Source organism: Dipteris shenzhenensis, chromosome 3 (genome assembly GCF_047967505.1).
Source record: "Dipteris shenzhenensis isolate YYH24624 ecotype China chromosome 3, Dip_SZ_1.0, whole genome shotgun sequence".
Taxonomy (NCBI): domain Eukaryota; kingdom Viridiplantae; phylum Streptophyta; class Polypodiopsida; order Gleicheniales; family Dipteridaceae; genus Dipteris; species Dipteris shenzhenensis.
Genome location: NC_141598.1, coordinates 33319178 through 33344967, shown reverse-complemented (window position 1 = coordinate 33344967; position 25790 = coordinate 33319178). Strand labels below are relative to the sequence as shown.

The following is a 25790-nucleotide window of genomic DNA, read 5'->3' as shown; positions in this document are numbered from 1 at the left end:
AGGAGGAATGGAGACAGCTGAGATGAGAAGCATCCAAACATCCAGAAGAGTTTCCCGAATCTGATAGAGGGAAACCGGAGCCGTAGCAAATGAGAGACATGAGTGATCAATATTCGAGAGTGCGGGCAAGACCATAACAAATGGAAAACTGTCTCATGGTGATGAGAGCAACGGGGGCAGGAAGAGGAAGCAATACGACGTGCTTCCAATTTCACCCCAATGGAAAAAGCTCCCACTATACATCTCGAAAGGAAAAGCCTTTGTTTCAATGGCAATTTAGCTTTCCAAAATTTCCTGAGTTTTGATTGCCACAAAGATAAAGGCCTATCCAAATTCCAAAGAGTGTTGGCATGCTTATCAATCCATGGCGGTGGAAGAAGAAATCTGAAGACCATCTAGGATGTCAAATTATGCATTAAAAGACCACACACACACACACACACACACACACACACACGTTTAAACACACACACTTACAACATCCCCCAAGACACTTTCACTTTGCTGCTGTGCTTTATACAAATCTCCATCGATCAACTTTGCTTGTTGGCGAGCAACAATCCTTCGTTACTGGCACCCCCGAAGGAGGAGAGGAGCTCTCCCGGCCATGCCCTCCACCGATCATCGTCCCTCATCAGGTTCTCATCTCTCCCAATTGCTCTTTCCTTCTCCCATTCACAGCACCATCTCTGCCAGTTTGTTTCTTATCCTTTTCATCTTGCTTTGCTTCATCGCATTCCTCCAAGGTCTTCCTCTTCCCTTCTCCTGTTTAACCCGCTTTCTTACTTCATTACATTCATCCCTGATCTCCGGTCTTCCACTTTGCCGATTGCTTGCCTTCCGTGTTTACTTCGTTTTGCTGGCATCTTCCAGCATTAGATCCACCATCCATTTGAGGTCCTCGCTAAATGTATGCCGGCAGGTGTCCTCGAGTCCGCTGGGTCGTCGATTTGCACTGATTTACGGGCTCAGTCCTTGCTTTCAGGATCTTCAGCGTGACATTCTTGTGCGGCAATGACGTTCACAAAGTTGGACCAATGTTCTGTTGGGACGGTATATAGTTCGTTCTAGTCATTCCCCGCGATGGTTACGATAAACCATACTTATGATGTGCGCGATTTTCGATGAACAGTATATGACGCGCCATCTTTAGGAGTAGCTCATGACCTGTTACAATGATTATTTACGAATCATGGGGTATCGCAATATTCAGAAGCATCGAAGCGTTGCTGGCACACACGTGCAGAAATTGATGCAAGATTGAAACGAGCAAATTGCCTGCACCTAATTTTGGCCCTTAAACGAAGTAAGAGCTTACTTAAGAGTGTGAATCTCAAAATACTGATTTACATGTGAGAGAATGCACATGGAGCAGCCTCAGTGGCTATTTCATTGCCTCTTCATTTCAGTGAGAAACGATTCTTCATTAACGATTGCAGTTCCATTTAGGGTTTTCCAACCCTGTCAAGGCCATGGATGCATTTTCATGATTATGAGTACATTTTTTCATAATTAATTGCTCTCTGCATTTCTACTAATCGTAAGACTTTTTGATGCACGAGAGTACATTTTCATATAGTAATTATCTTATGCACGTGGAGAACACGTCTCTTCAATTACACGCGTTTCATTCAATCTTAAGAAGAGTCTCTGCAAACTAACTCATTTGATGTAACAATCACTGATTGCAATATGTACACAAGGTGCTTGGAACAAACAATAATCAAAGGAAGTTTTGCTGCAACATGCCTTCTTGCGGCAAATTTTCAGCCGTGTAGCAGCTTGTACAGATGAAGGTTTCACGGGATCATTATCAAATAATTTTGCGTCCATCATTCCGGACAAGCTCTCAGGTGCATCTCTGTTTCAGCAGGGAGAGGCAATTTGGCTGCTTTTCGATACTCTTTGCTGGGCCCATGGGCAGCAGGTCCAGCAGGGGAATAGACACAAACGTAGTTTGTATTCATACTGAGCTCCCCAATTCCCTACATCACAAACATAACGTTGTTCTCAAAGTTTGCACGGTGGTGACGATAATGCATTTGTGATTTAAAGACTTTGGCATATTTTATCTTCCCAGCTCTTCCTGTCAATCCTAATTCTGTTCTGATGCCCAATTGCCCTGCTTAACATTATACCCAAATGCTCTCCTTTGCAGTGTACTAGGTCCCAGATACCTGTGTTGTTTTGTAGTTTCCCAATCAAGTACATCAGATGCGTTCCTCTATATACATTTCTGCATTCCAGTCTTGAATTTCATTGATCAGGTTCATTTAGAAAGTTAGGAACATATGTACGGAATGATTTTCATGAATGTGTTTTCACACATGAAAAAGTTGCTTTGAACGTTTAGCATGTTCCCTTTGTATTTTTGTGTGGGGTAAAGAAAAATGTGGATGGCATATATTATATTATCATATGACAAGTGCCATAGGTATATAGACTCATAAAATGAACGATTAGCTCCGAGCCTGGAAGAGGGGGTTGCCTTTAAACAACAGCCCAGAAGAGGGAACCGGTTGCCTTTAAACAACAGCCCAGAAGAGGGGGCTGTGTGGAAGATGACATATAGTGTTGTACTTATGTGACATGACGCATAGAGGGTAGCCACAAACCATGGGGGGAAGTTGGAACTTAACTCAGTGAGCCTCATTGCTGACCAATAGACTTAAAATTAACATGTCCAATGAAGAACAATAAAAACTCCTCATATACAGGAGGAGGTAAGGAAACAGAAGAAAAGACAAGCATACCCGGCCTGCTGAGAAGGGCTGAAAGTTTAACAGAGCTTGAGTCAAGTGCTTTCTTTCTTCAAGATGTTATTTCATTTGAGCTTTGGATCTTAATTTTATGCTAGGAATTGTTAGTCTTTGTTGTAGACTGTTTTTTGACGGTCTTTTGACTTTGAATTTTACCAGATTGACTGACAAAACTGATTCAAGTAAAATTCAAAAATGAAGGAGGAAGTGTCCTTAAACTTTGTCTAGAGTTTCAAACTGCAAGAGTGCAATCTAAAGTCGCCTTCAGCTTGCTGTTTTATTTTCTGCTCAGCAACCGGCACTCAGTTTGAAGAAGGTAATCATGATCTTGATTTCATATGTGATTGCTGTTTTTTGTTTGTTCAGCAATTGGCACTTAATTTGGATAAGGTAATCATGGTCTTGATTTCAGATGTGATTGGGAGAGTTCCAAAACCAAATCATTTTCACAAGTAGTTGCAGCTTGAGGATGAAGAGAGGGCGGAATTTTTCATTTTCTTCCTCCTTTAAGTGCTGCTCTTGAGCAAGACAGAGTTTCCCCCACCCAAAGGCTCTTGGAGACCTTGAGTGGAGGGTCTTCAGCCAGCAAGTTGAGGTATCAGGCTTACTAGGGCAGGGCCTACATCTGAGGTAGATGGTCCACTTGGCCAAGGCCTGCCCATGCTTTGCGAGTGGCTCTTCTTTTAGATCTCATGCCCCTTCGGATCGCCCATAGGATGGGAGGGAGAACAAGGTCCATCCCCTCAGACGAGCTGCCCAAGCACCTCAGTCTCAAACTACTTGTGTTGACCCATCAGGTGGGGTTTGGACTAGATTGGAGAGTAAGAGAAGAGAGAAGCATGCAGCAAAGAACGTGGAGTGGCGGGCTTGACACAAACAATAGGTGAGGATGCGGCCCTAGATAGAGACCCCCTCCTAGGGTAAGTAGACAATCGAAGGCCCTCATGAGTGTCCGGTGTCTCTAGATAGGGTGGAGTTCTTGGACCTTAGGATAATTTGCGGCAAGATCCTGTCTGTGATTGCTCGTCACCTAACCCACCCAAGCCTCTTCCTTCCTCCCCTCCTCTACCCCAGACTTAGGTTTCTTTGGTATAGCCTTTCAGCCTCCCTATGAACGACTTCTCATCTCGAGTCCAACGAAACTCTACACTCCTCGGGCTCACCTTCTCTAGGCCCGACTTGACTTGTCTTCTTCTCTAGGCTTGGACCCTCTCGTTTAGTTTCAAGGTGCAAGCCATGCCCAAGAAGCCACTCCATTGTGAGTTTTAGCGCGTGGGGCCTTCGAACTATAGAGGTTCCTGAGGGTTACTCTCTTGTCCTTGAGGTTTTAGTGGTGATTTTGCAACCCACAAAAGGGGGCACCATTGGAGTAGGAGGGAGCCTTGCTTGTCCAATCTAGGGCTTTAATTTTGCAGCTATAGAAGAGGAGCGACCCTTGTCCTCTTTGACCTTTTGACAAAAGCCCAAATGATGTAGATGCTTGAGGATTGCTTGAGCCAGTAGGGACATGAGTTTCGGATAGCACATGGCCATGGGGATATCTTTCCCCAATGATAGATTGGACTTGAGTGTTTACTAGCGGGGATCTATTTGGTTGTGAGCAAGAAGATGTGCCATGTTACTTATAGGCCTTTGAGTCGCTGTTTCAGCCTTGATGATGATGCGTTGGGCCCTCAAGCTGCTTTTGGATGTATATAGCGTGTTGCTGCATCGATTTGGGCTACTCCCCCTTCAACCCCACCTTAAAATGTACATGTTTTAAAGTAGTCTTGTAGTCTTCGAGGCATTGGAAGGCCTTGTTTGTCACCTCTCATCTGCTGGCTTTTAGGAAGTGTGAACGGGCATGGGTGTCATGAGTGTGCACGTAACTAGCCAAAGCACTTGATCTTGTGGTAGGAGTTGTAGTGAGCCCTTGTTGGGCCGTCAACAGATATTCTGATGCTTATGTAGCATATTTGCCGACTTGGTTGACTCCTTCCAGGAAGAGCTTCAGAGATTTGGTTCTTGGCTGTGAGACAGAGCGAGGGACCTGCGCTTGTCCCAGAGGTTTTCGACCAGGGTGAGCTCTTGTGGGATTGACAATATGGATGAACTAAGCAATTGGGGAGGTCAAAATCGGGATTCGTGAATATTTATGCACCTACATGCTGGCTGCAAAGAGCACCCTTTTGGTGACAGCTTACTATGTTACCAGATATGGACTCTTGGATTGTTGTTGGAGACTTCAATAATTTAGAGTTTACGGATGGCAATCTTGGGGGGTGTGTTGGGGGGGGGAGGGGCTTCCTTCTCTGCAGGCCTCCCTCTAAGTAGGGCATGCGGCAATAGTTCATATGGTCAAGACCCTTGGTGTTGGGAAAGTCTACCAGGAGTTTGGGAGAGCCTCCGATAGTCTTTGGTGAGCCTTGGTATGGTGGGCTCTTGGAGAGATTAGATAGAATTTACCTCAATGATTGGGCCTTGCTAGGTATACCAGTAGGCACTATAATGCTAGACCATTTCCCTATTGTGCTACATTTGGAATAGCCTCCGTAGGGCCACCTAGAACTCTTGAGGATTCCAAAGGTGTTGTACCAGGATGAGGAGGTTGAGCATGCATTATGGATAGTGGAGGACACCCTCCATGAAAGGTGGGATCTTGGAGAGATTAGATAGATTTTACATTGGTGATTGTGTTGGAACACTGAAAGGAAAGAGTAGAGTTGACACAAAATCAGAATACTTGCTTTACTTGGTTTTAGAATGAAGAAGAGTGAGGTCCTTAAGTAGGCACCTCATACATGCTCAGTGACATCACTGATGACTTCAGAGCTCCACAATCATCTCCTCAATCTGCTCCTAGATTCTCTCAATCATCCTATGTGGCTCTTCCACCACCTAACTGTGCTTGTGGGCACCTAACTGTGCCTCTAGCACTCACACATAGAAACATAAGGTGTGCCTGAGGCATACACCTTGAGATATCCCAACAAACCCCCCCTCAAGGGAATGCCTCAGGCTATTTCAAGGATACATCTAGTCTCATAGTTTCTCATGCCATCTCATGGTGGTCAAGGATAAATCTATGGCTAGGTTCTCATGCTAGCAAGGGTTCCCTTGGGTGTAAGGTAAACAAAAGGGATACAAAAAGACCTTCCAATGGTTATCTCCCCTGCATGTACATGCACACAATGTCTGCAGGAGGTACCATGGAGCAAAACATACACATGGCCTACATCATAAGGTGACCAGAGGTGTTTACAAAACACACAACACACAATAATTTATTTTCATTCATTTTGGAGGACTATCCAGGCTGAGTACCTTGACATAAAAAGAGAGATCTGGAGCATACATAGAGATGATTTAAAATGCATAATCTTCATGGGATGCCTCATCTTGTGGAAGTAAAATATCCATGTCAAGGCAAGGTCTTACCACATGGGCAGTGTCTAGTGCCTTATAAGATGGTACTATGATAAAACAAGTGGGTCTGAAAGTCATATCCTTCATGAGAACAATTATCTTGTCATCTCCATAGTTGTGTAGAGAAGCATATCTTAGGTGTCTGACGTTCATCTTTTTCTTGTACTTGGAGTCAAATAAAAGTGCCATGAGAGTGTAGATCTCTGTATTTGCTTCCTTTTGGGCAACCATTGGTTTGGCAATCTTCAATAAGGAAGTCAGGTTGGCATTTTCATCCTTTGTAGCATAACAAGACATTGCTTTATGTTTTGGCTTTTCACATATTTGGCATAAGCAAGCCATGAGAGGCTCTAACCCAAGTATTGGGTAGTGTCTTCTCTCTTACAAGGCAAAAATAACTGAAATGCTTCCAAAGTATAGGCACTTGATGTAGCAAATAGTAGTGACTAGTTTTCAAACAATGATGCTACTTTTTGCATGCTTCATAGAAGTGAATGAAATAAACACTTTCCAATCACAACCAGGTCTAGCAAGTCAAAACAAAACTGAAGCACCACTTGTAGTGAAGTTATTGAAAACTTCAAAAGACCAGAAATGCTAGAGTAGCATTTTATGTAGCATCATTTTCAAAAGTATGTCAAAACTGTCAAAACTAGAGAGCTGAACTTGGAGGGCTCATATCACACTCTTCAAAGCAAAAGAAAGGGGGCTTTCTGAGGCAAAAGAAAGCTGGTATACCACAGTAGATCCTCTGGGAAGAAGAGGCGAAAATATGCGTCAGGTCGCCTTCACCTTCTTGAACAAAGTCGACTGGTTTTTCTCTGTTTTCTCCTTCAATATGCAGCCATTGCTGCTCAAATTTCAGCACAAGGTAGCTCTAGGTATGGAGAAACTTGCCCTGGAAGGAATTAGGAAAAGACAGAGCAGGCGCAGAGCAACTTGCAGCAGAGAACTTCGACGATTTTCCTGCAATGGCGACGAGCAGCGCGCATATTTCGTCGATTCCTTGCAGCCAGGAGTGCGCCCCAACTAGGTGGATCTTCAGCTGGAAGGGCGTGGGAAATGAGTGAGAATTGGAGGAGAACAAGCTTAAGCAAGTTTTTGGAAGAAGAGGGAGAGATGGTGAGGAAGAAGAAGAAGAAGATGATGATGATGTGGCAAAAATGGGCTCAAGGGGGATCAAATGGCTCTGATACCATGTTGGAACACTGAAAGGAAAGAGTAGAGTTGACACAAAATCAGAATACTTGCTTTACTTGGTTTTAGAATGAAGAAGAGTGAGGTCCTTAAGTAGGCACCTCATACATGCTCACTGACATCACTGATGACTTCAGAGCTCCACAATCATCTCCTCAATCTGCTCCTAGATTCTCTCAATCATCCTATGTGGCTCTTCCACCACCTAACTGTGCTTGTGGGCACCTAATTGTGCCTCTAGCACTCACACATAGAAACATAAGGTGTGCCTGAGGCATACACCTTGAGATATCCCAACAGATTGGGCCTTGTTTAGGGGAGGCTTCCCATATGTATACTAGAAGGCACTATGATGTCAAACCATTTCCCTATTGTGCTACATTTGCAACAGCCTCTGTAGGCCCCCCCTAGAAAGGTTTGAGGATTCCAAATGTGTTGCACTCCTAGGATGAGTAGGCATTATGGATAGTGGACACCCTCTCATAGGATGGGTGCGCTTGGTGGACAACAAATGCCACTCAGAGAAGTAGTGTAGAGGTCTAGGTTCATGCTTTGTAGTGTAGTTAGATCCTCTAGAAGAGAGAGCGTGCTCTTGGACATGATTTGTCCTCCATCGAGCAGCCTAAGGAGTAGGAGCCAGACTCCTAGTGTTATCGAATAGATATGAGTGTGCCAACCTTGCTTTGTTGACGACAGAGATTTGACCAACAAAGCACTCTTATCACTGCTCTTGGGCATGCTATGTCTAAGAGTACATGGTGATTTTTTCTAGGTCATGGGCCAACTCCAGCACTTGACATATGATGGATGGTAGCTCCACTTAGGCCCGTAGGAGATCGTGGATGTGACACGTTGAGCATGATGAGGCAGTTAGAGGCTCCCTTCATGGATGAGGAGATGCTTGAGGCCTGCTCAGGTGAGGATAACTTGTTCTTTTGCTCTTTTTGGTTGGGATTAGATTCACACCCTTTGTGATTGGCTTTTTCAAGAAATATTTGATTTAGGACTACTCCCTCGGATGCTAGCAAGAGGGTGAAGATGCTTGGTGTTGATTGCACATAGTTTAGTGGTGTTTAATCACTCTATTGGACGCCACCTACAAGATCTTAGTGTGCTTACCTACTTGACATCATCTCTGGACTGGTTTTGTTTAGGAGAGGAGCATCTTGGACAATATCTTCACTTTTTGGGAGGCCATTAATTGAGTGCGCGAGGAGGATCAAACTCTCACAATTCTTCTCTTAGATTTCAAGAAGGCCTATGACAAGGTGAATCATACCTTCTTAGAGAGCATTATGCACATACTAGGTTTTTCAAAGTAGTGGGTGTGTTCAGCATTGTATGTAGGCAGCTCTTGCGAGATTCTACTGGAGGAAAGCTATTTCATTCTCACCCTCCATGTTCTAGGGCTGCCCACTCTCTCCCTTTCTTTTTCTCTCTATAGCAAAGGCACTGGGGTTGCCTTCAATTGCAAGGAGCTGGCCTAGTTTAGACAAGGAGCTAGCCTAGTAGGGATGTATCTCTCGAAGTGCCAAGAGTTGTTGGATTTTGAGTTTAAAATGATACTGTGCAAGCATATGGTTTGGCATGAGGAGCCAATATCAACTAGGATGACTTAGTGGGCATATGCAAGGAGTTGGCCTAGTACGGACAAGTAGCTGGTCTAGTAGGGATGCATCTCTTGAACTGCCAAGAGGTGTTGGATTTTGACAAGTTTAAAATGATACGTTGGAGGCATATGGTTTGGCATGAGGAGCCAATATCAACTAGGATGACTTAGTGGGGGACTGAGGCGATGTAAGGGGGGGGGGGAGTGGGGGCATTAGGTTTTCGATGAATTCCTTGGGGACAAATGGTGAGATACTTGGGATGTGTCAGGGGGGGTTAGGCGTCTCAGCCAAGCAATAGATTGCTCTTATGCTAGCGTTCGTCTTGGCTTGACTATCCTGGCAAGGAGGGCTTTGGGGGTTGATTGAGTTTTCCTAGCTATAACCTGGTACATTGCATCTTGCTGATGCTTTCATTGGGGATTTGTGGGGTAGCTTAGGTGCTGGGTGCGCAACTTCTTTGTGGGGCTCTAATGGCACACAACACACCTAGGCTAGAGCTGCTTTGTAGATACTGATTTTGCCCTAGGCAAAGGATGGTCTTGCTATTATTGTTCCAGAGATGCATAGTAGGGCCCTTTTGGGCAAGCTCATTGTTCAAGGTCTTGCCCTAGGCTTCAAGCGTCGGAAACTGTTGCTTCAGTAGGGCTTCTAAAGGAATACGCGTTGCACAGGGGGATAGTGGCAATAGTCTCACTGGTGGATTTTGATAGATGCCCCCTTTTCAGGGAAGGGGTTGCCGTTGATGAGGAGCTTGATAAGAGTTTTGTGGCATCTCTTAGGAAGCCTCATTTGGGCTGGAGGTATGAGATCATGAGGGTCGTAGGCTGGGGTAGTGCATACACATTAGCTGGGCATAGTGGGACAACGGACTATCTAGATCCACAGTGGCATAGAACAGGCTCCCTCAGTAGCTTGAGGATCGGGCGCGAGCACTGGCACGCTTGAGAGGGGCTAGCAGTAGGATGGTGGAGATGAATGTGGCCATTTTGGAGCATAGTTACTAGTAAACATGCACGCAAAGAGAAAGGTGACCCCTAGGGAAATAGGAGCAGGGGAATGGGAATGGAATGCCATGTCATCATGCCCATTTACAAATACACTATTCTATACATTAGAAACCTTGAAAGTTGGAGCTTGAACTCAATACACTCAAATATTGTACTTAGAATTCATGAAAACTGATATCACAACGGGTAGACATAAATAAAATCATTATGATCATAATCATTGATAATGGCTTGCCAAATGGCATACAAAAGGATCGGCCATAAAAGGTAATCATCTGAGGTCAATTTGGATACGACAAAAGGAGACCTTCTATAAAAGCTACAGGCATGATGCATGGTGCCATGCGATCTCCATCAATCTAAATCTGCAGCGTTACGATTGCTCACATTGCTTTCTTGTTCCTCTCTATCGTCTCCATCATCGACATTATCTACATCATCACCAAAATGAACCATGGATGTACCCGTCTCGTAGGCACAATGTTTTGGCCATCGTGCTGTCTCCATCCAATGAAATCCTCGCGGCCTTGATCTTTTGAAGGAAACACAAGTTTGCATGCACAAACATAAGGTTATTGTGGCCTTTTGTGTCTTGAATCTGTTCCTCTTCTTGCTTAAAGCTATCCATAAGCGCTCACAAGGGAGGAACTAAGCTTGTCGACTTAAAATATGGATAGCCAAACTATGCAACAAAGGTTTATCTGCTCCATAATTTCCCCACCAGCTGACCTGCCCATGTACTTGTCTTTTTGTGCATCCTCAGAGTCATATGTTTTTCTACAAAAGGTTCACCTTCCTTCGCTCTTGCACATCAGGTACCATTGCTTCAATACCCTCTCCCATCCTCGCAACCTCTTATCCAGTCTTGCTTGTTTCCTTGAAATTCAAGGTCCAAGACATTAGCTGCATCATGCAACTGTGAATGATAAGAGTTCCACTGCTCCACTGCCAAGTCTACTAACTCTTGCTTCCTATCAAGAATCCTTCTTCACATTTTTAATCATTTTGTCCACCCCTCTATCCATAAGCTGTTCAACTATATTGAAATATCTAACGCGGGTGCAGAAGCCCCAACAGCTAAAAATTCTCAATAGTTGTTTTGAACACGAAAAAACTGAATTTGTATGATTGGATATATTCTAGTCTTACAAAGGAATATTTTTTATCACCTTCGCGAACATGCAAATTCTTTGAATTTTCGTCCAAGTGGTGATCGTCTTTTCAATTATATTGAAATATCTTATGTGGGTGTAGAAGCCCCAACAGCTGAAAATTCTCAATAGTGTGTTTTTGAACAACAAAAATCTAAATCTGTATGATTGGATATATTTTAGATTTACAAAGGTATATTTTTCTCTCACCTTAGCGGACATACCATTTTTTTGAATTTTGACCAAGTGGTGATCAGTTGTTCAACTAAATCAAAATATCTTACGCGGTTGCAGAAGCCCCAACAGCTAAAAATTTGCAATAGTGTGTTTTGAACAACAAAAGTCTGAATTTGTACGATTGGATATATTCTAGTCTTACAAGGGTATATCCCTCTATCCATAAGCCTCATCAAAAGGATGATGGGCTTCACTATTTTCAGCATATTACTGACATCGTCCCAAAGGCATCATAAAGATAAAGATTGACATCCAAGGCAATTGCAATTGTGGAATCCTTCCATGTCGCCCACTTATTATTGACAACAAGCTGCCTTAGAGCATTTGATGAAGTTGTAAGCAAAGCGCATCTCTAAATACTTCAAGAAGTCTTGGGGCACAAGCGTGTGATAAAATGTAAGAATGTAGTGGTGTCTTGTGATAAAGTGATGATATCCTTTGCAAAATCAAAGATAGGATGCAACCAACCTAGCTTCCCTATGTCCTTAATAGGTTATTCTAACAATGTGAGTGAGCTTGGCATATTGTGCTTCCACAATTTGACTTGTCACCCTATTGGAATTCTCCCCATCTGCAATGAATTGCATCACATGTTCAGTCCCTATCTCGTCAATTGCCTCACTCCACAAATGTGCCAACTTGTATGCTTTCTTTCCACCCTCCGAGCTATCAATGGAATTCAAGAAGTAGGGGCAACTACACGTATCACTCCAACCATCACCTATCAACTACCAAATGTCTTCCATTCCTCTTTGATAAGCTTCAAAGCCTACTCTAGGCTGTGCTTCTCCCCTTCTAAAAATCTTGGTTGTCAAGGCCATCATAAGATGGAAGCATGTAAGAGGGAATATCCATGTAATATGGAGTATGGGCTTGGTTCAAGGTAGTGTCACCACTATTAAAAAGCATCCCATTGTTTGCCTTCCTACAAAGGTGCCATGTGATAGTCACAGAAGCTTTTGTCTTACCCTTTTCTAAGAATGGATGTTGATATAGAAGGCATAGTAGAAATTGGAATAGTTTTAAGTTTGCACTCGCAAAACCTTGTGCTATGAAGTCATAGAAGCTCGAGCATTACCAATTGCTCAAACACGTTGCTTGGCACATGAAGAGGGTGCATTTGCGAAAGCTTTCAAACGTGAAAGCAAGTGAGCTTGCAGCCTCACTTAATTGCCTGTCTTTGGCTTCCTTTAATAGCAGCATCTCTAATTGCGTGAACCACTTGCAAGCTGCTCCTTGGGGTTCTTGAGAGTGGGCATCGGAGCGTGGAGGAGGCATGGCAATCTGAAGTGTTTGATGTTGTTTGTTGACGCAAAAAAGTACATCAAAATTAGATGTTGCACATAGAAGGAAATGCATATACAAAGCACTCACCAGTAGTATGCGTTCTATCGTGCGTGGTTTAGCCTATGGGTTTTACCGCTAGTTCCATGCATGTGTGCCAGGAGGTAGCAAGGCCAGCTTTGGTCACGGCTAGTGTGGGTAGTATGGCTTGTGTTGCTTGCTAAGTGCTTAGGTTGCTGTAGTTAGAGGTACCGTTTGTAAGTGTAGGTTGCCGTAAGTCGCCTTCTGTCACAAGTATTGTAGGTAAACCAAGTTAGCCTTCTGTCATACATAGCGTAGGTAGTGTAGGCCGCGATTCTCTATCATAAGTAGCTTATTGCATATGATATGGCGAACATCCTTGGTAACGTGCTGTGGATGCTATCTCTAGCATTGTGGGTATAGTGGGTATAGTGGAAGCATCCAAGTGCACCAACTCCAAACCTAACGGTGAATTGACTATGCAAGAAACAACAAATTGCAAAATGCTCTTTGTCCCAAATTGATTTGATGGCGACATGTAGTAATGGAATGGCCTACGGAATGTTCCATAGCATAGTTGTTCTTCAGCTTTTCCATGGGGTGGTGTTCCACAGGCGTTTGACAGGCTTAGCAAGGTTCCAGATGCCAGACTTTGGTATGCTTAGGTCTCCAAGATCAGCATCCCACTCAATCCTTCTCATGGTTTATGACTTTGACTTGTCTTATTTGGCCTTCTTCAGTATTTGGCCATGAAGGGCTGCTTTAGTTGGAGTCTAAGCTTAGGGACAGAGATCGGTGGGATGTTGTCTTTTTGGACTCCATTAAGTGTTAAGATTGGTTGTCTAGGATGGAGATGGGCTATGGACCCCAAACCATATAGAGAGGAGTACTCTTAGTGACGCTTATGGCTATGGGAGGACAAGCCAGAAAGAAAGAAAGAAAGAAAGTTTATTAAAGTCTTCGGAAGACCGATGGGTCTATGAGACTGTGAAAAACCTGATACAATGAGCTGTGGTAGTGGAGCTACTAAATGAGCATCCACACCAATGCAGAATGCAAAAAAATGCAGAATGGCAGTACTAAGTCCTAAGTACAACATAGTCATGTCGATAGTCGACTAAAAGTATCAAACTCAGCATTAGCATTGACATCATCATCATCATCATCAGTAGCAAGACATCAGGATGGATGAGGCAGTGGAGGTATGAGGTCAGCAATAGAGCGCTGTCGGCCCCTCAAGGGTGCAGTCCTGGTACGTCTCCTGGTCGTAGCTTTGCGTCTAACCAGAGAGAAGTGCGATGGGATTCGGGCAAGTGGTTTTGACCATCTCGGATTGGGCATCTAGAGCGCCTAGAAAGGTGTCCTCCTACATTACTACATTGGTAGGTTGCTACACTTGGATGCTTCGCTTGGAGCCGTTCACGAGAGTAGCATTGGTTGGAGCAGTAGGTGCTTCATGAGGCCCTTATCAGGTTTTGGTCCCGTCTATGGTCTAGCTTCTTCACTCAAGGAAGATTTCATACTTTTTTTGGCTTGTGGTCAACATAGGCCTACCTAGAGGGCTGTGGCTGGTGCAGATGAGGGTAAATGGACTTGCCACGCTGTGCAGTAGGGACCTCAAGATGATCACCCACTACTTGTGGAGCTATCTTGCAGCATAGAGCAATGGTACCATCTTTTAGGATTGTATCTAGATGCAGAGGATGGAGTGGGTCTTGGTTGGGGAATGGCAGCATGGTTGATAGAGGGGTGACATGCAGTGGGATTCTGATGAGTGGTTATGACCATCTTTGATTGGGCATTTATTGCGCCTAGAAAGGTGCGCTTCTTCTACACTACCTACATTGGTAGGCTGCTACACTTGGATGCCTCGCTTGGAGCCCTTCACAAGAGTGCCACTGGTTGGAGTAGGTGGTGCCTCATGAGGCCCTGATAAGGTTTTGGTCCTGTCTATGGTCTAGCCTTCAATCAAGGAAGATTTCACACTTATTTCAGTTTGTGGTCCACATAGGCCTGCCCATAGGACTGTGGCTGTTGTAGATGAGGGTAAATGGGACTCCGCGCATCTTTAGAAACCTAGTATACTTGGGCACTGATGACGACATAAGTGTTGCTTTGCTTGCTAAGTATGTCGTTATTTTGTTTTTCAAAAAGTTTTTGTTACCTCTTTTTTCTTCTCTTTCGTTTTCTCTTTTATTTTCTGTGTAGATTTTTGGACTTTAGAACAACAAAATTTCTAAATTTGTATGATTGGATATATTCTAGTCTTACAAAGATATATATTATATATATATGAGACTTGTCATGTTGTGCAGTCGGGACCTTGAGATGATCACCCACTACTTATGGAGCTATCTTGCGGCATAGAGCAATGGTACAGTCTTTTAGGACTGTGGCTAGATGTGGAGGATGGAGTAGGTCTTCAGTTGGGGAATGGTAGCATAGTTGATAAGAGGGGTGACATGCATTTCCTATTGAGATTATCTTTTTGGTCTACATGATAGATGGATTGAGTGCCATCCCCACCTTCAGGACCCAGTCGCACTATCTTGGTAGCACGGAGTGTATATATTGTCGGCACGGGCTATAGGAGCACTAACTTCACAATTCCTTCAAGGTGGACGTGCACCCTAGTGAGGGGAAGCTACAGCAGAAAAGGGGATGTGCACACTTTCCGAGCAAAAACCTACGAGCAGGAAAGTCCGAGCGATAATTTTTGACACCAACCATGCTTGTATATTTCTCAAAGGAATATACAATTCTTTCTAAATTTCTCATTTATGGAACCATATACTTACTTATTTTTCATTATAACCCTCATTTTAGAGAACATCATCTATATATGAACAAATAGTGAACACTTTAGAAACTCCTATAAATACCTCCCTACCATACTCTGTTTTGAGGATTATGGTAATTAAGTCAATTTAAAAGAGTTTCCCTAATCTTTAGCAATCCCATATTTGAAGCTCTCATATAACAATGTATACCATATTCCTTGGATGAGTAGGAAAAAGTTGTTGGAAACCTCATACTTGAGGCCATTATAATCGATCATAAATTAATCTCTAATACATTATCAAATATGGGAAGGCAAGGAACGAATTTTCAAAATATTCCAAATTCTCCAAACCTAAGTACTTTTAAGGAAATGTGGTCTCTATTGAACTCCTTCCTATCATAATATGAATTAAGGAGAAGTTGTAACTCTCATATACATCTTGAAATTTTTACTTTTTATCTTTTATAACTATCAAAATGTTAGAAAAGAACCAACAAAGGGTACACGCAGCGGAAATAATGCCCAGGAGCTCACACAGTGTGCAGTGTGGGTGTGGAATCACAAACTTCTTTACTTATGTGCATTCAATAGGTGTGCAGACTCATCAATAGACAATGAACCAAACTAGATAGAGAAACCACCAAATAATATATTTCCGTCCACAACTATGGACACAATACAAGAGTGACAGATCCAGAGTCCCACCAATGGTGTGGTCCTTTGATCTTACCACAAAGGCCTTCTCCTATTTGCTGGCTATCTCTAGACTAGAGTCCGCGTGCTCCACCTCGAGCGTAAGTAAACTTTCTGTCTAGAATGATCCTCTCCACCTTGCTGTCTGGAAACCAGCCTAGGTGGGCAGCCTCCTGGCTAAGTCTGCAGCCCTGCTAGCACCTCTCTATCCTCCTGAATGTAGATCCAGAGGGTGGCTGCCTGCTGCTCCTTTCTGCTCTGGATCTGCTGCTGCAAGTGATATAAAATGAGGCCTGAATGTCCTCCTTATATAGCCCTCAAGGGCCTGGCCAGCCAACCGACCCAGCAGCCCTAGAAAGGGCTGACTGCTGGTCGGTTCAGCCACCTGCCCCTGGCCGACCAAAACCGACCCACAGCTCCCTATTTATGGGACTGTGGGCTGCCCTTTTGGGGCACTCATTACAAGGGCCCTTGGCCCACCTTTCAAGGGCAGATGCCCTATAAATACAGGGTCCAGCCCCCCCCAAAACCTACTGCAGACAGTGCGCCTCCTGTCTAGATCCATCGCAATCTGTCCCAGCCATGCTTCCGCACTTTTCTGGCCCTCTGTCCTGCACATAATAGTTCTAGATGTGCTGCCCACATGACAGCCATGATGCTGTCTATGTGGCAGCCCCTTTCTCTCTTTTGCTGTTGGGTACTGCCCTAGGTCTCCCTCCCCCATGCTCTCCTCATATGGGGGCTTACAGATGGGGAGGTGACCTTTCCAACACAAAAGTATAATTTTAAGCCTACCATTGCATAGATCATGAAATTTTGAACATTTTTCCTTTTTACAGCTCCTCAATCTGAGATAAGGAGCAAAAGTTATGACCCCTTCTGCGTAGGCTCTCCAAGGGTATTCCGCCGGCGGAATAGGGTTGGGGGGCAAGCTCTTCAAACCATATTCCTATGGAAAAATACACTTAGAGGGTCTATTAAAAAAGTATTATATTATTTTCTTAGGTCATCCTGAGGAACTATAAAGAGGATATTTGCTCAAAATTTCATGATCCAACCAATGGTGAAAGGAAAAGAAAGGATTTTTGAAAGTGATAAAATAAGTCACCACTTGGACATTATATATATATATTATATAAAGGTATATTTGTATCTATGTCTATTTATTAGTATTTCATATTTACTTACATATTCCTTGAAATAATTTGGATTTTTTTGCTCCCCAAAAATGACTTGAGCCTATATATTTTGACCCCTCCTACCTTTTGTCCGCTCGTCGCTCGGGGGTTTTTGCTCGAAGAATGGAAACCCCCGCAGAAAGGGCTAGGGAAATGGTGGCCTGTAGGTGGAGAACAAGCCTAAGGAAATTCAGGAACATCACTGTACCGTGCTTCGGTTTCGTCCCAGTGCCTGGATAGATTGATTGATATCATTATGATCTATTAGCATAGACTAGTACTCAGCAAGGGTCCTAGCATACCCTTTGCTTCAGCCCACTGAGGCTTGTATGAGTTCGTTTTTTTGTGCACTTTGTCCCATAGGCCCTCGAGGTCTCTCGTGGACGTTAATATCTCTCTCTCTCTCTCTCACATCTATTGGAACATCGCAGCACAGAAAATAGCCCAGCAAATACTCACAATGTAGAAAGATTTGGGAGACTTTTATTTCAATGGTTGAAATGGACCACTATTAAATTTAATAGTTTTCTTTCCCTTTGGTGTATTTTGCACTTTGCACTTTGTCCCATATGCCAACGAGGCCTCTCACGGACATTTATATATCTTTCTTTTCTTTCTTTTCTCACTCTCAGAATTCTCTCCATCCTCATAAGAATTCTTTCATCTTCTCTTGGTTTTCTTGTCCTATGCTTCTTGTACAAGCATGGTCCCAACGTCTTGAACATAATTGGCTTCAACCATTTTGATGCTGTGATTCTCATTACAAAGCTTCTGAAGTTTATGGGCAACATATTCAATACAAGCATGGTCGAAATCCACCTTATGACCGATTGCTGCCAGTTGATTGTTGATTACCTTCAACCTTAGTAGAGATCTCCTTCCTCTATCACCATGGTGAACAATTGATTTTGGAGTGATGATTTTTTACCAGATTGTTCATTTCATACATTTTTAAAGGGGTTGTCTGAGCTTAAAAGGCAGTATTTGCTTGATAAAGTGCGGAATCTCACTGTTTGAGGTTGTATTATTCATTATCATGGACAGTACCTCACAATTGCTTTCCTCCCACTCGTCCACTCATTTGGATCTGCATGTTGAGCACTTTACTTTATATATCCATTTTATCCGTGGGCTTCGGCTCCTTACATATGGCTACCTTCTAAATTTTCCTAGCCATTAAGCGGCTGTGTATGTTCACCTTCTATTAGGACAGCAGGAAGCAAGTGGGAACACGAAAACGGTTGGCTTGTATTGATGCAAGATGTGCACACACAAGACAAGACAACTAAGTACATTTATAGGGTTTCTAGGACCCTTGATGATGTGGCATTGCTTGGCAAGTCGAAAAATTTTATCGACCTATTGTGTACATAAGCTGCCCGCCCTACTGAGCTTAACTGATGTTAGAATTAAAAAACGACCACTGGCTGGTCCAAAAATATCATCAAAGAGTATGCTAAATTGGCTGTATTGTAACACACTTCCTTAATGCTCAATTTGATATCCTGCAGCCCAATCATGTCTCTGCACCATTCAAATTTCTGGCCACCCAATAGCTTTGTAAAGATATCAACAAGCTGCTGATTCGTAGTGCAGAAGATGAGATCTGTTTCCTTGTGACGCAATCTTTTCCCTGATAAAATGAAACCATACTTCTATGAGCTTTGTGCTTGCATGAAACATATGATTCTTTGCGCAGCATATACAGCTGTTGGTGTCACAAAACATAGCTGTGCTATGACTCCAGCATCCCAGGTTCTCTCAAGAGAAGCCTCAATCATGTGGCCTTACAAATTGTGATGCTGGCTGCTTTGAACTTTGCTTTTGTGGAGAAAGCAACTCCAAGAATAGTTCCAACCAAGTGAGACGTTTGAAGTATGATATGTTTTGAAATGTTTGTTATTTTAATGACCAAAATAAGATACTCCAAAACAGACTTCACTTGATCCTAATCCCCCGTGATAGCCCTCCCTAGGAAGCATAAAACACTTATAACACATTCAAATAACAAATTTTAGATTGCAACTGAAAATTGCTTTTTAAGAATCTACATTTATGAAGAGTCAGGGTGGACCAGCGTGGGTAGTGATGGAGTAATGTTGGTTTGCTTGCTAAGTATGTCTTCCTTTTGTTTTTCATAAAAGTTTTTGTTTACCTCTTTTTTTCTTCTCTTTCATTTTCTCTGTAGATTTTTTATCTTTAGAACAACATGATTGGACTTATTCTAGTCTTACAAAGGTATATAATGTTGGTTTGCAAGAGATGCAAAGTCTTTAAGTTGTTGCAAGTGTGTGGATGAACCGACTTGTGTCAAAATTTTGCTAGGAATCTCCAAGATGTAGTAAACGCCCAGCTTTTCGCGATGCTGAAATTGATCAGCAGTGAAATGCAGGACTTGTGTGTTTTTTCATATTAGAGTCAGTCTAGTGTTCAGACCAACACTTCTAATGCAAATTGTAAACCGAATAGTCTATGTGTCTATCTGTCAACTCAAAATATCCATAGCCTGTAGGAAGTGTGCGGAATCAAATCGCAGTGAAGACAGCCATAGAGCAAATGACAATACAAAAAATAATTGTTAGTTGTTCAACTGAAGTTTGTTATCTATGTATCTATAAATGATATCCAGATGCAAATTACAAATCTAGGTGCTAGCACAAGGTGTTTAGAATAAAAATATCAAACCAAATAAAGTGGAAGCTCGCAGATGTAATCACCAATTAGTAAGAGTGCATGGAACAATTCACGATTTCACAAGTAATGCCAATAGGTGAATTACAATTGCACACATGGGACAGCAAGCTGTTCAGCCAATGACCTTCAGCAAGGAGGTAGAATGTATGAGAGATTGGGAAAGAAGTTTGGAGTAAATGAGAAAGAGCTGCTTTTGCCATTGCCTTGAAGAATTTGAATGCCTGAAATGTCTTCAGCCTCTTGTACATGGATTTTTTTTGGTTTAGTCATCATGGAAAGAAACAAAGTATCTGCTTGCTCCCAATGATGGTATTGTGAGAGGTGCAGCGGAAATGAACAGAAAGAGAGAGAGAGAGCACGCCTCACACACACACTACACTGAGAGGGAGAAGGGAAAACAGAGAGAACTGCAAGTGATCTCAGGCCAAAACCCTCAGCCTGCTGGGGAAAACCTCTACTGCTCAATGGGAGAACTGCTCCACAGATGAGATCGGAAACAAGGAGTGAGGGGGGGCCTATATATAGCTCCTCACCCTCCTGGATAGGCAGGGCGACCCACCTGCTCAAAACATCCACCTACTCAAAACAGCCGAGGTAGAGGCCTCTAGGGGGCCGACCCCCTAGCCTATAACTAGGGCTATGTATGGGTTGCAGCCCTGCCAAAAAGGGCCCCTAGAGAGCTGACTGCCCTGCCCTCCTCCATGCCCTATCAGGGGATGATATCCAGCGCCATAACCCTTCTCCAGGGCCGACCAGCATGCCTCCCTCCAGCCCCTAGGCCTCCCCATTTGTAGCATGGTGTGCCTACACAAGTGCTGCCATGGGACAGCATGTGGATCAAGAGGGGGAGCAATACCTACCCTAGACTACCCTCATGGAGGGGGCGGGCACACCCACAACACAGGCCCTCACATATCTACCCTAGCCTCTCATTGGGCGGGGTCACCCACAAGCAAGACCCTCTCTCTCTAGGTGACATTAGGAGATGTTGACCTCCAACGGATATGCACCCAATGAAGGGGCGGAGTATACATCTCGTGTGATCATAGTGAACCAAATGTTTCTCCTTGAGTATAAGTATATTGTTTGCAATGAACACATTCTTCGCAAAATTTCCATTTATCCTAGGGAAACCATGAACTGTCAATGGGGTTTGTAGTAGAGTGAGGGCCTTGTTGTGGGTGTGCCTGCCCTGAGTAAGGCTAGATGGGTGAGTGTCAGGAGCATGCTGTTTGCCTGAGTTGACGCTGAGTTTGGGGTAGCTAGAGGGGGGCCACAGGGGCCAGAGGTAGGCAACATACGCCAAGCTGGCCGACTAGGGCCAATAGGTTGGTCCATCATTGGCTAGCCAACCAGCCTAGGGCCGACCTCCTACCTTGGGGACACCTGTCTTATTTATAGGACCCCTTCCCTTTCTTTCGGGTGTGAGCTTGCAGTTCTAGGCGCCTTGTCTTGGAGCACTTGTTAGTGTGCCCCCCAGTAGTTCTTCAGGCTTCTTTGTAGTTCTGGGACAGCAGTGTTGTCCACGTTTCTCCTCCATTGGTATACAGTAGTTGTTCAGGCTAGATCTCATGCACCATTTGCATTCTCTCTCCATTCATTTTCCGTTGCATACTTTGACATGGTATAAGAGCCAATGGTTGGCTAGGATCCTAGTGGAGGAGGGGAGAGATTTTTGGACGTGGAGTTTGAGCATGGCGGAGAACATAGTTTTGTTTAGTTTGTGAGCGGCAGTAGTTGTAAGGAGCTGCATGGATCTGACAGGGTCGACAACCAACTTGCGACATTGTTCCATTTCATGATGGTTGATGACATCATTGTTATGAGGTTGGTACGGGAGGTATTGCGTCGAGAATGTACAAGCATTTGGCAAATGGCAAGTTGTAGTGAGATAGTGATGGTTTGAGCAGCCATGGACAAAGCCGCAATGCATGAGTGGTAGTTGTAATGATCGCACAGTTGACGGATGCAATAGAATCGGCGAGCTGAGTGAAATTCCACTAAGGTCATGGTTGATGGAATCACAGGTTCAGCTGAATCACGTTGGCAAAGCGCAAGCAAGGTTATGGGCAGTGCATGTCGGGCAACGTGAGGTTGCGGGTCGACGATTTTGGGCTATAGCAACCGAGGTGAAGCAAAGGGCACAAGTATCACTAGATCAGGGTGTTTTGTTTAGGAGAGGGCTGAAGTTGTGCTGCCCTAATAGCATCCAATCCTCTGAATACGTTCACCCAAGATGAAAGTGAAGCAAATGGCACAAGCATCGCTGGAGCAAGGGTCTCCATGGCGAGCTGGTGGAGCAGCGGCAAAGGAAGTTGGTGAGGTAAAGCACAGAGCAAGGGGAAGGCGAGCGGCACCGCAAGTGTGTGATGAAGGCAAGGTGACGGTTGGATGGAAAGGATCCTGCAAACTGCAGCCAACCTTTGTCATAGATAGTCATTTGGCCTTTGGTTTCCCTTGCAATTCAAGTTGCTCAAAGTTAATCACATGTCCGTGCTGGTTGCAATCTAGTTGCAAGGAAAATCTGGTTGTTGTTTTCTAAAGGTTCACGCGTTGCATTGCTGGTTGCCAATCACTTGCTAAAGAAAATCAGATTTTATGTTTTCAGCAGCTTCATGTGTGGACAGTTTTCTACCAGCAATTTTATGGGCCTTGGGAGTGTTCTTTAACACATGTCTTGGTGCTTGTTAAGAGGGCATGCGGCAAGCTAGAAAAAGCTCGAGCACGTGCTGCACTCGGTGTTGGGATTATGTTCATAAGCTGCGGAGCAAGCTTTTCGGTTCCATAAGGAGAATTGCTGGCAGGAGGTAGGGTAACAGTAGATCCTGCTGTTGGGGCATAGGTGTTTTACGAGGCAAGTTTCCAGGCAGGACCTTGAGCCACATGAGTCAGTTCCCCCTTGGTTTGGGTGGACTCTATGCAGGCTGTTTACTTGTTTGGACGTAAAGGACTGGCAGGCATAGAGGGGGCTTGTCCGTGTCATAGCAGTGGTTGGTGGATGAGTTGCACGGAGACCCTGGGGGTTGTAGTAGATTGCCAGCATGGAGACCCGAACATCATAGTGACAATTGTTGATGCAGTTGTTCCGGCCAGATCTCATACTCCGTTTGCATTCTCTCTCCATTCATTTTCTGCTGTATACTTTGACATGAACCAAATTTCACTTTCCCATGAATTGCATGGACTAGAGACACATGTTTGCATCTAGTATTTGTTAACTAGATTTGTGACATGTCCGATATTTGGGACTGATGAGGATCCAGAAGGTGTCTATTGGAATTCACAATGCCCCATATGAGATTGTAAATCCTTAAAGTCCCATATATGGGCCTGTAAAGGGCATAAGGATCCTTGACTTTCCCATTTGGATGCATTAGTAGTAGGGTTCTTACAAGACTTTTAAAGATGTGTGTGTATGCACATGTGTTAGTATGTAAAATTTTTCTATATGGCGTGTGACATCCTCTTCTGTAGTGATTGTGTCTCCTGAATGAGCTTTTGCCAAACCCTAGGTTGCCTTGAACAAATGCTTCTTGCCAATTGCTCTTCTAATCGTTCATGGCACTAACAATTGGATGTCACTACCTTTTGGACTGTTTTTGGAGAATTTGCCTTCGTTGTGACTGTGTAGGTTGTTCCTAAGGTTGATGAAGAGGATGTCTATGGAGTGGTTTGTGTGTGGGTGTATGCAGGTTAGGAAAATTCTCTTGTTGTGGCCTTGCTTATGGTATTGATACCAAAGATGCTCCTTGTTTTGCCTTCGTTTTTCTTTTGGATTGCACATACCGCTATATGTTTGGCTGTTGGTTGTTGCGTATCTAGGTGCCATGTGAAGGCTTCAGGTCGTTGGTCACTGTTCTACCTTTGTGACCCACCTCATGCAAAGCTCAAGGTAGCAGTAAGCCCATATGTTGAATTTTAGTCTGTTATTTAAAACTTTGGACCTACCAGTTGATATGCATGTGGATTCCATGCAAGAACTTGGTCAACTTTTCACTGCCATCTTTCTGTATTGAATGGATAACTGTGTACCAACACACAGAGGATTGATTGACTTATCTTTTCCTGGAGCCATTGCATAGAACTGCCTAATTAGTCTATTTTCCTGCTTGCTTGTAAATATCTAGAGCAGATTTTGGTGATGAAGTCATTTCAATCATACATTAGCTGTTCAGTGTGATCAATTGGCCACCTATTGGTTTGTTTGCCTTACTATTATATCAGAAGTGGCCCAATAGAGCTTGTGACGGGCAACATGCTAAAGGCTATTCATAAGGAGAGGGATATGAGAGTTTTTTTTAACAACCGTTTCCTTCCCTGTACTTCCCTAACCCCCAACTTGACTTTTCCACCCTATGTACAAATTTTACATTGAATTTGTCTCTCCTCAGAACTAAAGCTTGCTCCGATAGGAAGGTAACAGGAATTAGATTTGGGTGTGCCCATCAGCAGGGGACCGTGATTGCTCTCTTTCACATTCTCTTTCATTCACCTTTAGTTTCTGCAGGTCCTCTGTTGTTCAATAATAGCAAGTGCATACTGTTAGAAATAATGACAAGAGAGGGTATATGTAGTGGACGACTAATAGAGCGCAATAACTCACGCAGTGGTGCTTGTATGTGGAATCCAAAACTTCTTTTGTTATGTGTAGTTAATGTAGATGTGCAGCAAGTAAATGGACAATGGATAGGAGAGATGTGGAACCAACAAAACGTACAATAGACAATACAAAAGCAATGCCCAGTGTGTCATCCTCTAGTAGCAGAGTGCTATCTAGATGTGAAACCCTACATAAACAACAATTGTTCTCCTACCTCCGTGGCACTCCCAAAACACTTGGTCTGCATGCTCCCTATGAGCTTACGTGGGCCTCATCGTCATGACCCACAAACTCACTTTAGGCCCACAAGTAGTGCTTGACCTCCTTGCTACTCTGAAACGCAGTCAATATTGACGGAGCGATGTGGAGCAGTAGAGATGCAGACTAAGTGCAGCAGACAAGGAGCTCACAAGGTATCTTCATCGTAGGCTGACTATCAGGGCAGCAAGGAGGATGGATCAAAGGGGGAGCAGTCAATGCTGTCCTTCACCTTCACAAAGGCATTCGACTCTTCTTCAAGAAAAGCTCTCTTGTTACCACCTGTGCTTTTGCCTCCTCTGAATCTTGATCGGAGTCCTTGGCAAAATGTCATGGCGTATCACGATAGGAGTACTTCTTTTGTTTCTTTCTTTTCTTCTTGTTCTCATCATCAGAAGCATCCCCCTCATTCTCAGATTTGACATCCTTCTTCTTGGGATTGCCGTAAGGTGGCTTGCCCTTGCCCTTGCCCTTGGCATAAAGGGTATCTCACTGGATCCATCATACTTTAGTTCCCGAGCTTCCTCTTGTAGAAGCAATGGTACCAGCTCCTCAAATGTCACTGGCATTGCCCTTTGCCCTACCATCATCGTCGTGACGAAAGGTTTGTAGTTCCTGGGAAGCATGGCTGTTGCTTGACCAACTGCTAAGAGTTTGTCAGTGATCACCTTCATGCTCATGCCGTAGAGCTCCATCTTGAGGTCGAGAATCCTCATGTCGTTGTTTACCTTGTACATTCCCTTCAATATGGTCCACGTGGCAAAGGAAATTTCTGCCAATTGGATATGAGGTCGTCATCCAATCCTTCGTTGCTACTGGATCCGTAGGTGCCATAATTGCTGCCACCGCTGTTGTTTGCAGTGGCCGGTGCAGTCACCGTGGGCTGTGGCTTTAACTCTATTCCCGTGCAATCT

The 25790-nt window shown here is 43.9% G+C and overlaps 1 protein-coding gene across 1 annotated transcript in view; it reads left to right on the top strand.

Annotated features, from left to right (window-relative positions):
* The first annotated feature begins 499 nt into the window (after positions 1–499).
* The window catches only part of LOC147903685 (membrane-anchored ubiquitin-fold protein 3-like), a 33187-nt gene continuing 7896 nt past the window's right edge, over positions 500–25790 (top strand). The window contains exons 1-2 of the mRNA XM_087372555.1: positions 500–638; positions 2919–3075. The gene's annotated coding sequence lies outside the window, so the exon portion shown is untranslated. The remainder of the gene's footprint in view (positions 639–2918; positions 3076–25790) is intronic.